Genomic DNA, 10,867 nt, shown 5'->3' with positions numbered 1-10,867 from the left:
ATGAGAAGGACCCCTCTGAACGAAGAGGCACTATGGGGAAGCAGCAGCAGTGGGCGCTTTGCAGGACTCAGAAGCCCTGGAGGAAAGAGCCCCAGGAGGTGTTAGATACGCCTGGAGCCCCTTCCCAAGGCTCCACTCCGGGGTTCAACCCCCAAGCTACTGCCGCCAGCACTGCCGGCCTCAGTGGCTCCCCTTCTGTACAGCCTATGGAGAACGTTACAAGCCCTGGAAGACAGAGCCTGGGACTTTCCATGAGGAGAAGCTCTCCCATTTGGGTGAGACTTAGCCTGACGGGGATGGGAGGTGCCCGGGGGGAGACGCAAGGTACCGGGATAGAGGAAGAGCACTGCATAAAGCAGAAACGGAACCCTCTGTTGCTAATCCACCTGCTCCGTCCTACCCACAGGCACTCCTGTCCCCCTGCACAACCACCAAGGTGGGACCCACCAACCCAGGAGAATACAGTAAGAAGCAAGGCCCTGGCCCTCTCTTCAAGAGCCCTTCAGGCAACATGTGGCTACATGGTCGACCAGGGCCCCTCTAGGAGGGCACCATACCAACCAACCCATCCCAGTCTACCCTCCTCCATTTGGGCTGGACCCGCTGTCGGCCCTGTAGTCCAGGCTTTCAGAGCACAGGTGGTCCAAAACTGGCTGGGAGGCCATACTGGCGTTTCACACCTAGGACTCTTTAGTTTTGGTCTTGAGGAGATAACCTTGAAGGTCAGAGAGGTAGAAGAAGCAAAGCTGATATATTTTGGGTCTGCTATTCCCATTATAAAGGGCTCAGTTGAGTAGAGCTGGCCATGCAGGAGCCAAGGCTAGGGTCCTAATACACCCCTTTAATCTCATGACTTTCCCACAGAGAGGTGGCTCTCTGCATCCTTTCTTGCTTCCCTTAGGTGACCACTACATGACCACACTCATCAGATTTCCTTCCAGAACTCTCCTCTTGGTCAGTTGATGTTCCCAATTCACATTCAGGACAGAAAAGTAGCACCAGTAGTGCGTCCAGGCTACATGGAGTGTATCAGCCAGTATGAGTGTAACTTCCAAGCCCCAGGATGGAGTCAAGTCCTCGAACCTGATCCACATAAGAGTGGCCAGAGGATCAATGAGTAACCACAACTGTGGGCAGGCCGCAGGGTAGCTGTGGGGGATAGGGCCAGAGGAGGGTCCTATTTTCCAAAGGAATAACTCAGTCTTCCATCCATTTCAGAGACATAGTTATAGAAGGTAACAGAGCAAAGGACTAATTGTTTTAGAACCTTGGATCTCTGTCTAGTTCTGATTTCTTAGTCCACTCGCCTCACTAAGCTTTAAACAAGGACAAACTACGTGCTGTTCATAACTGGAGGTCAACCTCTCCCCTATGCATCCTTGAGGTACATGAACTCTAATTGCACTAGGAGGTACAAGAGCCAGGCTTCTCTCACACCCATGAAACTATGGACAATCAGGCATTCCACATGTTTGTCCCTGTCCTGGCTTCTCCCCTTCTAAAGCCTGCTTCCCTTAGTGCTCAGAATGGTCCTCTACATCCCTCATTCATCCCTGAAAGATTAGAAGGCCCAGCTCTAACCCAAGGCCAGTCATATGCCTACAACGTTACACAAATGTTACAGAAACCACAGTCCTATTCCAAAGTGGTATATGAAAAAATAACCTGCATCCCTAAGTGACCAGGGACACCAGCCTAGCAACAAGAACAGCTCTTCTCCTCCTAGCAAACATACGTCCAGCTCCTGTTCAAGCCCACACTCTTTAGGCCATAGCTTCTAGCTGCCTAACAGGGTGTTTGAGAAATGCTCTCCATGGCCCTAGCCTTTGGCTGCAGATGTCACATCCTCTCTGCTGGGTCTTAATATAACGGGGACATGTGGAAAGAAAGACATAAAAAAAATTAAAATTTCACTTTCAGAGAAAAAAACATTTTCATTTCAAATTATTTGAAAACACACTGTCTAGTTTAGGTAGACGTAGAAATGAAAGGCAAAGCAAACACACAGACGACGTAGCGCCCTTCCACTTGACATGCCTGGGTTGGTTCACAGGTCTCGATTCCGACGTGCGGAAATACTTTTACCTCGTGCAGCAGATACATGCAGGACCCTGCTCCTGGCTGGCAGCCCACTCTGCATCAGCAGCAGAAGCTGAGCAGATGACCACCCTGGGCAGGAAGAGTACTGCCAAGTTTGATGGAGACACGGTGACCAGGGTAAAGTGGCCAAGCTCTCTGTGAAGAGGTAATCAGAACGATGGTCTTAACTATTCCCCCAACCCAAAAGGTGGGGGCAGGGAACCAGAGAAACAGTTTACCCCACAAGGACACCCCAACCCCACTTTTTTGAGAAAATCCAGAAGTTTGGCTTTCCTGAGTCTGTGGCTACTTACAGACTCTGATGTCTCCCTGACCACAGAGGTGAGGTATGTATGTACTTAATATATGCTTGACACATAAGTATATAACAAAAGATAGCAATTAAAATCATTATTGTTATTTATTGCATTATCTACTTCCTCCCAAATCCCTGGTGAAAAGAGTCAAGGGTAAGTGCCCCTCTAGCACACACAGGGTCTTCAAAGCGAAGTTCCACACTGAACCCCCCAGCAAGCCAGGACTGCTGAGCCCAGCCCCAGGTGCACTATGGGGACCCTCATTACAGAGGCTATGAGAAGCCCCTGGTAAGCACTCCTGCTGTGGGCAGGGGACAGTCCCCTGGACTTACCCTTTACTTCTCACATTCCTACTAGGGTGAGGATGGGTGGCGGGGAGAACTGCAGGGAGAGGAGTGTGATGTTTAAATCCTTGCTCTTTTCCAACTCAGAGCGATTCCAAACAAGTTAACTGTTTTGCACAAATGTTTTCTCTCCTGCCAAAAGGAAAACAAAACAAGGCCTGCTTACTGAGCTCTAGTTTACCTGTGACTCCTTGTAATTCCTTAGCTGACAGAGGGTGCTAAAAGGAATACGCAGGGGAGGGTAAGATTTACTCCGTTTACAGCTGACTGCTCTCTGTCCCCTCCCACGAATTTGGGTTCATAGGCACCAGCTGAGGACCAAACTACCACCAGGACCTCCTACTTGCCCTTGTTTTCTGGCAGGGTGAACCTGTATAAGACCAAGGTCAACAGCATCGAGTGTGAGGCAAACACAATTTCTCTACTGAGCAAAGGAAAACATTCAGGTGCCAACGAGACTGAGTCATTCCCAGATACAGTAATGTCGTTTGCATAAGGCAAGAAAAGCCAGTTATAGGAGAGGACTCGGCTGCAACCTGGACCAGTCATCTCTCTGCCTATTGTTACAGGCCAGTCCAGAGCCTGAAAGCCAGCTTCAGAAGCACTTATGCCAACAAGACTCAAAAGTAAACAAATTTAAAAAAAAATCAAGAGAAACAAACGGATCGAATAACTCATGCAAAAATGTACAGTTCAGGACACACCTCCTAACCAGGTCTTACTTTAAAACCCAGTTCTCAGGAAGCTACCTCACAGCCTAGACTCAGCTTTCTCATTGGGATTTCCCAGCCACACCCTAACCCTAATCCAGCTCTTTGACAGGACTTGAGCAAGGGTGCGTAACCTCTTTAGAAAGCAGTGATGCACTCTGTGTCCTACAAGGTCAGTGTGTTCCAGCAAACCCAAGGGAAAAAGAGCTCAGAGTATTTACAGCTTACTAGTGAACCAATGGCAAAGCATCAAGCCTTTTCTAGTTAGTACCATCAATGAATTACATTCTATTTGAGCTACAGGGTCTGCTCACTGTGGCCTTTTTCTTTACATTTTTAAATTGAGATATAATTCACATACCATAAAATTCACCCCTTTCAAGTATACACTTCAGTTGTTTTTAGTATTGCTCACTGCTTCATAAGTCTAAACTTCAGAGTGGAGAAGAAGGCATAGGAAAGGAAGGAGAGTAAGAGGGTCTGAATTTGATTAAAAGAAAAATAATCTGCCATGTAGAGTGGTTTCAATGCCCAATTAAGGGAGATTGTGATCAAAATCTAAATACCAAGTCTCTGTCTTGAAAATCGTTACCATATTGAAGAATTATTTTTCTGGATGTAAGGGAGGGATAAGAAATGGAGGAATACGCAACTGAATTTAGCCACCAAAGTCTTGAGAGATTCGAAGTCTTATTTTGTGCGTAGCCCCCGGGCCGGCTTTGTCCAGTTCAGAAAAGGCATATCACACTGCCCTCTAGTAGCCAGCCTAGGAAATCACAGCTACCAGCTCAACAGGCTTGGAGGTCTCTGCCCTACAGGATGCGCTGTGCTCACATACATAAAGGCAGAGAAATCAGCGGGAGGAGGAATTTATACATTTTCACCAATGCCTACTAAACACAGAGCTCACCTGGAATAGAATCTGTTTCCCCTCCACTGCAGTCTCTGCTTGAAAACATATAATAAATTCCTATGGGATTTATAGATGATGTAATACAGAAATGTACACCTGAAATCTATGTAATTTCACTAACAATTGTCATACCAATTAATTAAAAAAAAAAAAAAAGAAAAAAATTCCTTTATTACGGAAAAGAAATATGGTTTAAGATTTCCATTCGGACTCCTGTAACAAAAATGCCATAGACTTGGGTGGCTTAAACAAGTATTTCTCACAGTTCTGGAAGCTGGGAAGTCCAAGATCAAGGCTGCAGCAGATCTGGTGTCTCGTGATGGCCGGCTTCCTGGTTCATATAGATGGGCAGCTTCTCACTGTGTCCTCACAAGATGGAAAGAGCAAGAGAGCACTCTGGGTCTCTTTTCTAAGGCACTAATTCCATACACGAGGGCTCCACCCCCACGTCCCAAAGGCGCCACCTCCTACCGTGTTTCGCCCAAAATAAGACCTAGCTGGACAATCCAAAAGATGCATAAGAGCTGATTGTCCAGCTAGGTCTTATTTTCAGGGAAACATGGTAATAGCATTGGGGGCTGGATTTCAACATAAGAATTTTGTGGGGATACAATATTCAGTCCATAACAGCCACTTAAAGCGAGTTGTTCCTAAGAAATTGTGGGGCCCACAAAAATGAAGTTAAAACCTGAACCAGAGCTGTGGAAATAAAACCCAGCCGTGTACAGATGCATGACAATGGGCTAGGAGGTGAATGTGCTTACTCACTGCCACCTCTGGCCAAGGAAAGGGGTTGGCTTACAAAATAATGAATCCAATGTCCAGAGCCTATATTCCCTGGGGACTTTTTAAAAAAAATAAGCTTTTCTATTTTGGAAAAACTAGATTTAAAGAAAGTCATGAAGATGATACAGAGAGTCTCATTATTCTTCACTCAAATTCCTCGACTGTTAACTTTTTATATAACGGTACATTCGTCAAAAGTAAGAGATTAACATTGGCATATTTCTATGAACTAAACCCCAGACTTTATTCAGATTTCACCAGTTCCGCCACTAATGGTCTAACCTTGGGCCTTTTAAAAAATGTTTACAACAATGAGCTAAAGGACAAGACAGGTGGTGTGGAACCCAGTAGAACACGGTCTCAGTCCCAACTGTGCCACATGGTAACGTAGAACCTTACTTTCAGAGCTTGTTTTCTCCATAAAAGTACCTCCATCTCACAAATGCTAATTGTAGACGTGATTCCAGTTTACCCTTCTTCTCTCTGCCTAAGATCCTCTCTGACAGCCACTAGTTAGGGAAGAGGCATCCCTGACTTGGTAGTGACTCTAGCTGAGACTCTCCAGTTAGAGAATGGAATCCCTTTGGGCTTTTCAGATCTCAAAATTATTTCAAAATCTATGTATCTCTCAAATGGCTGGGGAATGGGCAGCCTTTCTTCAGGAGTCTAAGTGCATACTGCCGCCGAAATGACAGCTGTCCAACAACACACATTTTTCCTTCTTCCTGGGTGTGCATTATGTTTCTCAGCCTCCCTTGTAGTAAGGGGCAGCCACGCAACTAAGTTCTAGCCCACAGAAAGTGAGGTGGAAGTGCCCCTTCTAGAGCGGGCCTGCAGCACCCGCCAAGCAGCCCTCCAAGCTCTGCTCAACTCACTAAAATGGCAATGGCCCACAGCAACCTTGGAGGCCATGTTGATGTCGGCATCAGCCTGGTCCCTACGTGGCTGCATGGAGCAGAGTAACCCCCTCCCACTGTCCCACCTGTAACTACCCTGGACAATTTATGAGTGAGGAGACAAAAACCTCGTTGTGGTAAGCCAGGCCATTTGGAAGCCATCATAGCAGCTTAGTACACCCTAATACAGGTACTAAATATCAGTTCTGTTAGTGTAAGACCTTGCTTCTGGAGCTGTGCTTAGGGCCTCAGGTGCTGAGAGCTGAGGTTCAGGACACACTATCACGTTCAACCACCCAAGTCCCCACTTTTTTTCCCTTTCCCTCCTTCATTCCCATTCTGTTCCTTCAACAGACCCAAGGCTAGTGAGTAGGTACACACACACCCTCCTTAAAAAAATAATGCTTATCTGTGTAATTTACTTAGCTGATTTTTGCTGTAAATTTCATTGTTCCTTATTTTCCTTACCTGGAGTTTATCATGTCACTAAGTTCCTAATTGCTTGCATCTGACTGCTTTTTATAATAGTCCATCATAGGCATACAAAGACGGACCATTAAGTTCGCCAACTGGCCACCGTGTCTCACATTGGCAGCTCTGTAGACAGTTCTGTAAGGTTTCATAACCTTGGTACATCAATGTCTCACAGCTGTGTTCATGCCGACGTGTGGCGGTGTCTTGCTGAGTGGTGCTCATCATTATTGTTGTCACATGTTTTTGTGTGTCGTCGCGAGAATGTCTGAGCTTGAATTAGAGCAATGAACAAACATCAAATTTCCTGTTAAACTTGGCAAGAGCGGAAGTGAAATCAGGGACATGTTAGTCCAAGTTTATGGGGATAATGCCATGAAAACAGCAGTGTACAAATGGATTATATGTTTTTCTGAGGGGAGAGAACGCGTCACTGATGAAGAGAGGTCAGGGCGGACAGTAATGAGCAGAACTGATGAAAACATTGCAAAAATTCATCGAATTGTGCATCAAAATCATCAGCTGACTGTAAGAAGCACAGGAGACCAAGTAAACATCGATTAGGAAAATCTTAACTGAGAATCTTGGCATGAGAAAGGTGTGTAAAAATGGTCCCGAAGGAGTTCTTGCATCACGACAATGCACCAGCTCACAGGGCACTGTCTGTGAGGGAGTTATTAGCCAGTAAACAAATAACTGTATTGGAGCACCCTCCTTACTCACCTAATCTGGCCCCCAATGACTTCTTTCTTTACTTGAAGATAAAGAAAATATTGAAAGGAAGACATTTTGATGACATTCAGGACAGCAAGGGTAATACAACAGCTCTGATGGCCAGTCCAGAAAAAGAGTTCCAAAATTACTTTGAAGGGTGGACTAGACACTAGCATCAGGGCATAGCTTTCCAAGGCGAGTACTTGGAAGGTGACCATAGTGATATTCAGCAATGAGCTATGTAGCACTTTTTCTAGGATGAATTTGCAAACTTAATTGTCATACCTCATATACTACATTTTATTTATCATTTCCTATAAGGAAAGAGATCTAAGTTGTTTCCAGTATCTTGCTACCTAAACTATACATAAATTACCGTATACATAATAACTCCTCGTGGATTTGTGCAAGTTCCCTGAAGGACATAGCCAGGAGTGGAACTGCTTTGAGGTAAGGTATGTACACACTTAATGCATTAGTTATCTATTGTTGTATAACAAATTACCTCAAATCAGAAGCTTAAAACAATAATACCCACAGAATAAGAGAAAATATTTACAAATCATGTATCTGATAAGAGTCTTGTAACCCAGAATATACAAAGAATTCTAAATAAATGTGTGTGGGGGCCGGCCTGGTGGCTCAGGCAGTTGGAGCTCCGTGCTCCTAACTCTGAAGGCTGCCAGTTCGATTCCCACATGGGCCAGTGGGTTCTCAACCACAAGGTTGCCGGTTCAACTCCTCGAGTCCTGCAAGGGATGGTGGGCTCCGCCCCCTGCAACTAAGATTGAACACGGCACCTTGAGCTGAGCTGCCGCTGAGCTCCCGGATGGCTCAGTTGGTAGGAGCGTGTCCTCTCAACCACAAGGTTGCCGGTTCGACTCCTGCAAGGGATGGTGGGCTCCACCCCTGCAACTAGCAACGGCAACTGGACCTGGAGCTGAGCTGCACCCTCCGCAACTAAGACTGAAAGGACAACTTGAAGCTGAACAGAACCCTCCACAACTAAGACTGAAAGGACAACTTGACTTGAAAAAAAGTCCTGGAAGTACACACTGTTCCCCAATAAAGTCCTGTTCCCCTTCCCCAATAAAATCTTTTTTTTAAAAAAAAGGAAGAAAGAGAAAATGCAAATCAAAACCACAGTGAGATACTATTTCATACCCACTAGGATGGCTATAATTAAGACAGATAATAACAAGTGTTGGCAAGGATATGGAGAAATCGGAACCCTCATACACTGATGTAGAAGCTTGGCAGTTCCTCAAAAAGTTAAACATGGAGTTACCATATGAACCAGCAGCAATTCTACTCCAAGAAAAATGAAAATGTATGTCCATATGAAAACTTGTCCATGAATGCTTAGCATCATTCACAATAGACAGAAAGTGGAAACTACTCAAATGTCCATCAGTTGATGCATGAATAAATAAAATGTGGTATATCCACACAAAGAAATATTATTCACAGATAAAAAGTAATGAAGTACTGACATATACTACAACATGGATGAACCTTGAAAACATGCTCAGTGAAAGGAACCAGACACAAAAGGCTATGTATTATATTAGGTTGGTGCAAAAGTAATTGAGGTTTAAAAGGTTAAAAATAATTGCAAAAAACTGCAATTACTTTTGTACCAACCTAATATACAGTCCCATTACACATTATATGACATTTCTAGAATAGGTAAATCTATAGAGACAGAAAGTAAATTAATAGTTGCCTAGGACTAGGGGAGTTAAAGGCAAGTGGAGAATGACTGCTAATGGATACAAAGTTTCTTGTATCCACAGGCTGATCAGTTTTAAAATGGTGAAAGTTGCACAACTCTGTATCTCAAAACCACGTAACTGTATACTTTAAATGGGTTAAATGTATAGTGTATGAATTGTATCTTTATAAAGCTATATTTAAAAAACTAATAACCACCTGTTATCTCCTGGTTTCTTTGGGTTAAGAATGGGAGCTGGGTGATTCTGGCTCATGATCTCTCACAAGGCTGTGGTCACAGCATTGATCAGGGCTGCACGCATCTTAAGGCTTGAATGGGGTTAGAAGATCCACTTCCAAGGTAGTTCACCAACACGGTAACTTGGTGCTGCTGTCAGTTGGTGAGAGGCCTCAGTTCTTCTCCACATGAGCCTCTCCAGAGGGCAGATGCCTCAATGTCTTTCATGGTCTGGTCAGAAGTCACACATTTCCAATACATCCTATCAGTTACATGTCCCTGTAGTGGCAGGGGACTACACAGGGCTTGAATACCAGGAGTCAGGGATCATTGGGGGACACCTTGGAAACTGGCTATGAACATTTGATAAGAAAAACAGTAACAGCTAACAACTCTGTGACACATACTATGTGCCAGGTACTAGTCTAAGCTCACAATAATAAACCTAGGAGGTAAGTACTACTATCTCCATTTCAGATAAAGAAACTAAGGCACAGAGAAATTAAGTGGCTTATCATGGTCACACACTTAACGTGTTTCCCCGAAAATAAGACCTACCTGGACCATCAGCTCTAACGTGTCTTTTGCACATCATATCACACCAGGTCTTATATTAATTTTTGCTCCAAAAGACACAGTAGAGCTGATGGTCAGGCTAGGTCTTATTTTTGGAGAAACATGGTAGTAAAAGACATAGGTAGGATTCAAACTGAGGCAGTATAGCACCAAAGCACACTCTTAAAAACTATGTAATACTTTTTTTCAATTAAGTGTCGCCCATTTATTCTTCAGAATGGATATACCAGTTTAAACTCCCCTGAGTTTTCATTCCACGTGAGAGTTCAGTCTCCTGCTTATTTTTGCCAAACTAATAAAGCAGAAACTCATTAATGTTTTCATTTGCATTTCTCTAATTACTAGTGAGGTAACATACTTATTAGCCATTCTGGTTGTCCCTTTAGATTTTACCTATTCATAGTCTTTGCCCACTTTTGTGTTTGATTTTTCTTCCTAATTTGCAGTAGTTATTTCTATATTCAATCCCTTATATAATGCCATCCTTTCTCAGTTTTAGACACTGCAAATATTTTCTCCTAAATTATACCTATCTGGTCTTAACTATAGGAGACTTTGTTGACTAGAAATCTTTAATCACAAAGTAGTCAGAGCTATCAAAACCTTATAGATTGTGCTTTGGGGATCTTAACAAATCTATACTCACCCCAAGGTCACAAAGACATTCTCCGGTTTTTTCTTACTGGCTTTAACATTTTACCTTTCATTTAGGTCTATAATTATTTTGGGATCCGTCTTTGTTTTACACGGTTTGAAGTAGGGATTTACTTATTTTTGTCCATATAATAAGCCAATTTTTTGGCACCATTCTCCATCTCTTCCCCACCAATCTGTGATACTACCTTTATCAGATCTCTAAATAGTCATGCCATTCCTAAATCCAGTTTAGCACTAACTCTTATTTTCTAAGAGGATAGCTCTATCACTGTGCAAGTTTTTACTGATACAGTAGTCCCCCCTCATCTGAGGGGATGCATTCCAATACCCCCAGTGGATGCCTTAAACCATGGATAGTACTGAACCCTATACATAATATAATTTTTCCTACACATACATAACTTTACACTTAAAGAAGGCACTTTATGGCTTCTCTTTGGCATATTCAAACTG

Source organism: Rhinolophus sinicus, linkage group LG06 (assembly GCF_036562045.2).
Source record: "Rhinolophus sinicus isolate RSC01 linkage group LG06, ASM3656204v1, whole genome shotgun sequence".
NCBI classification, from domain to species: Eukaryota; Metazoa; Chordata; class Mammalia; order Chiroptera; family Rhinolophidae; genus Rhinolophus; species Rhinolophus sinicus.
The sequence above is the reverse complement of the archived record's forward strand: the minus strand, read 5'-3'. Positions refer to the sequence as shown.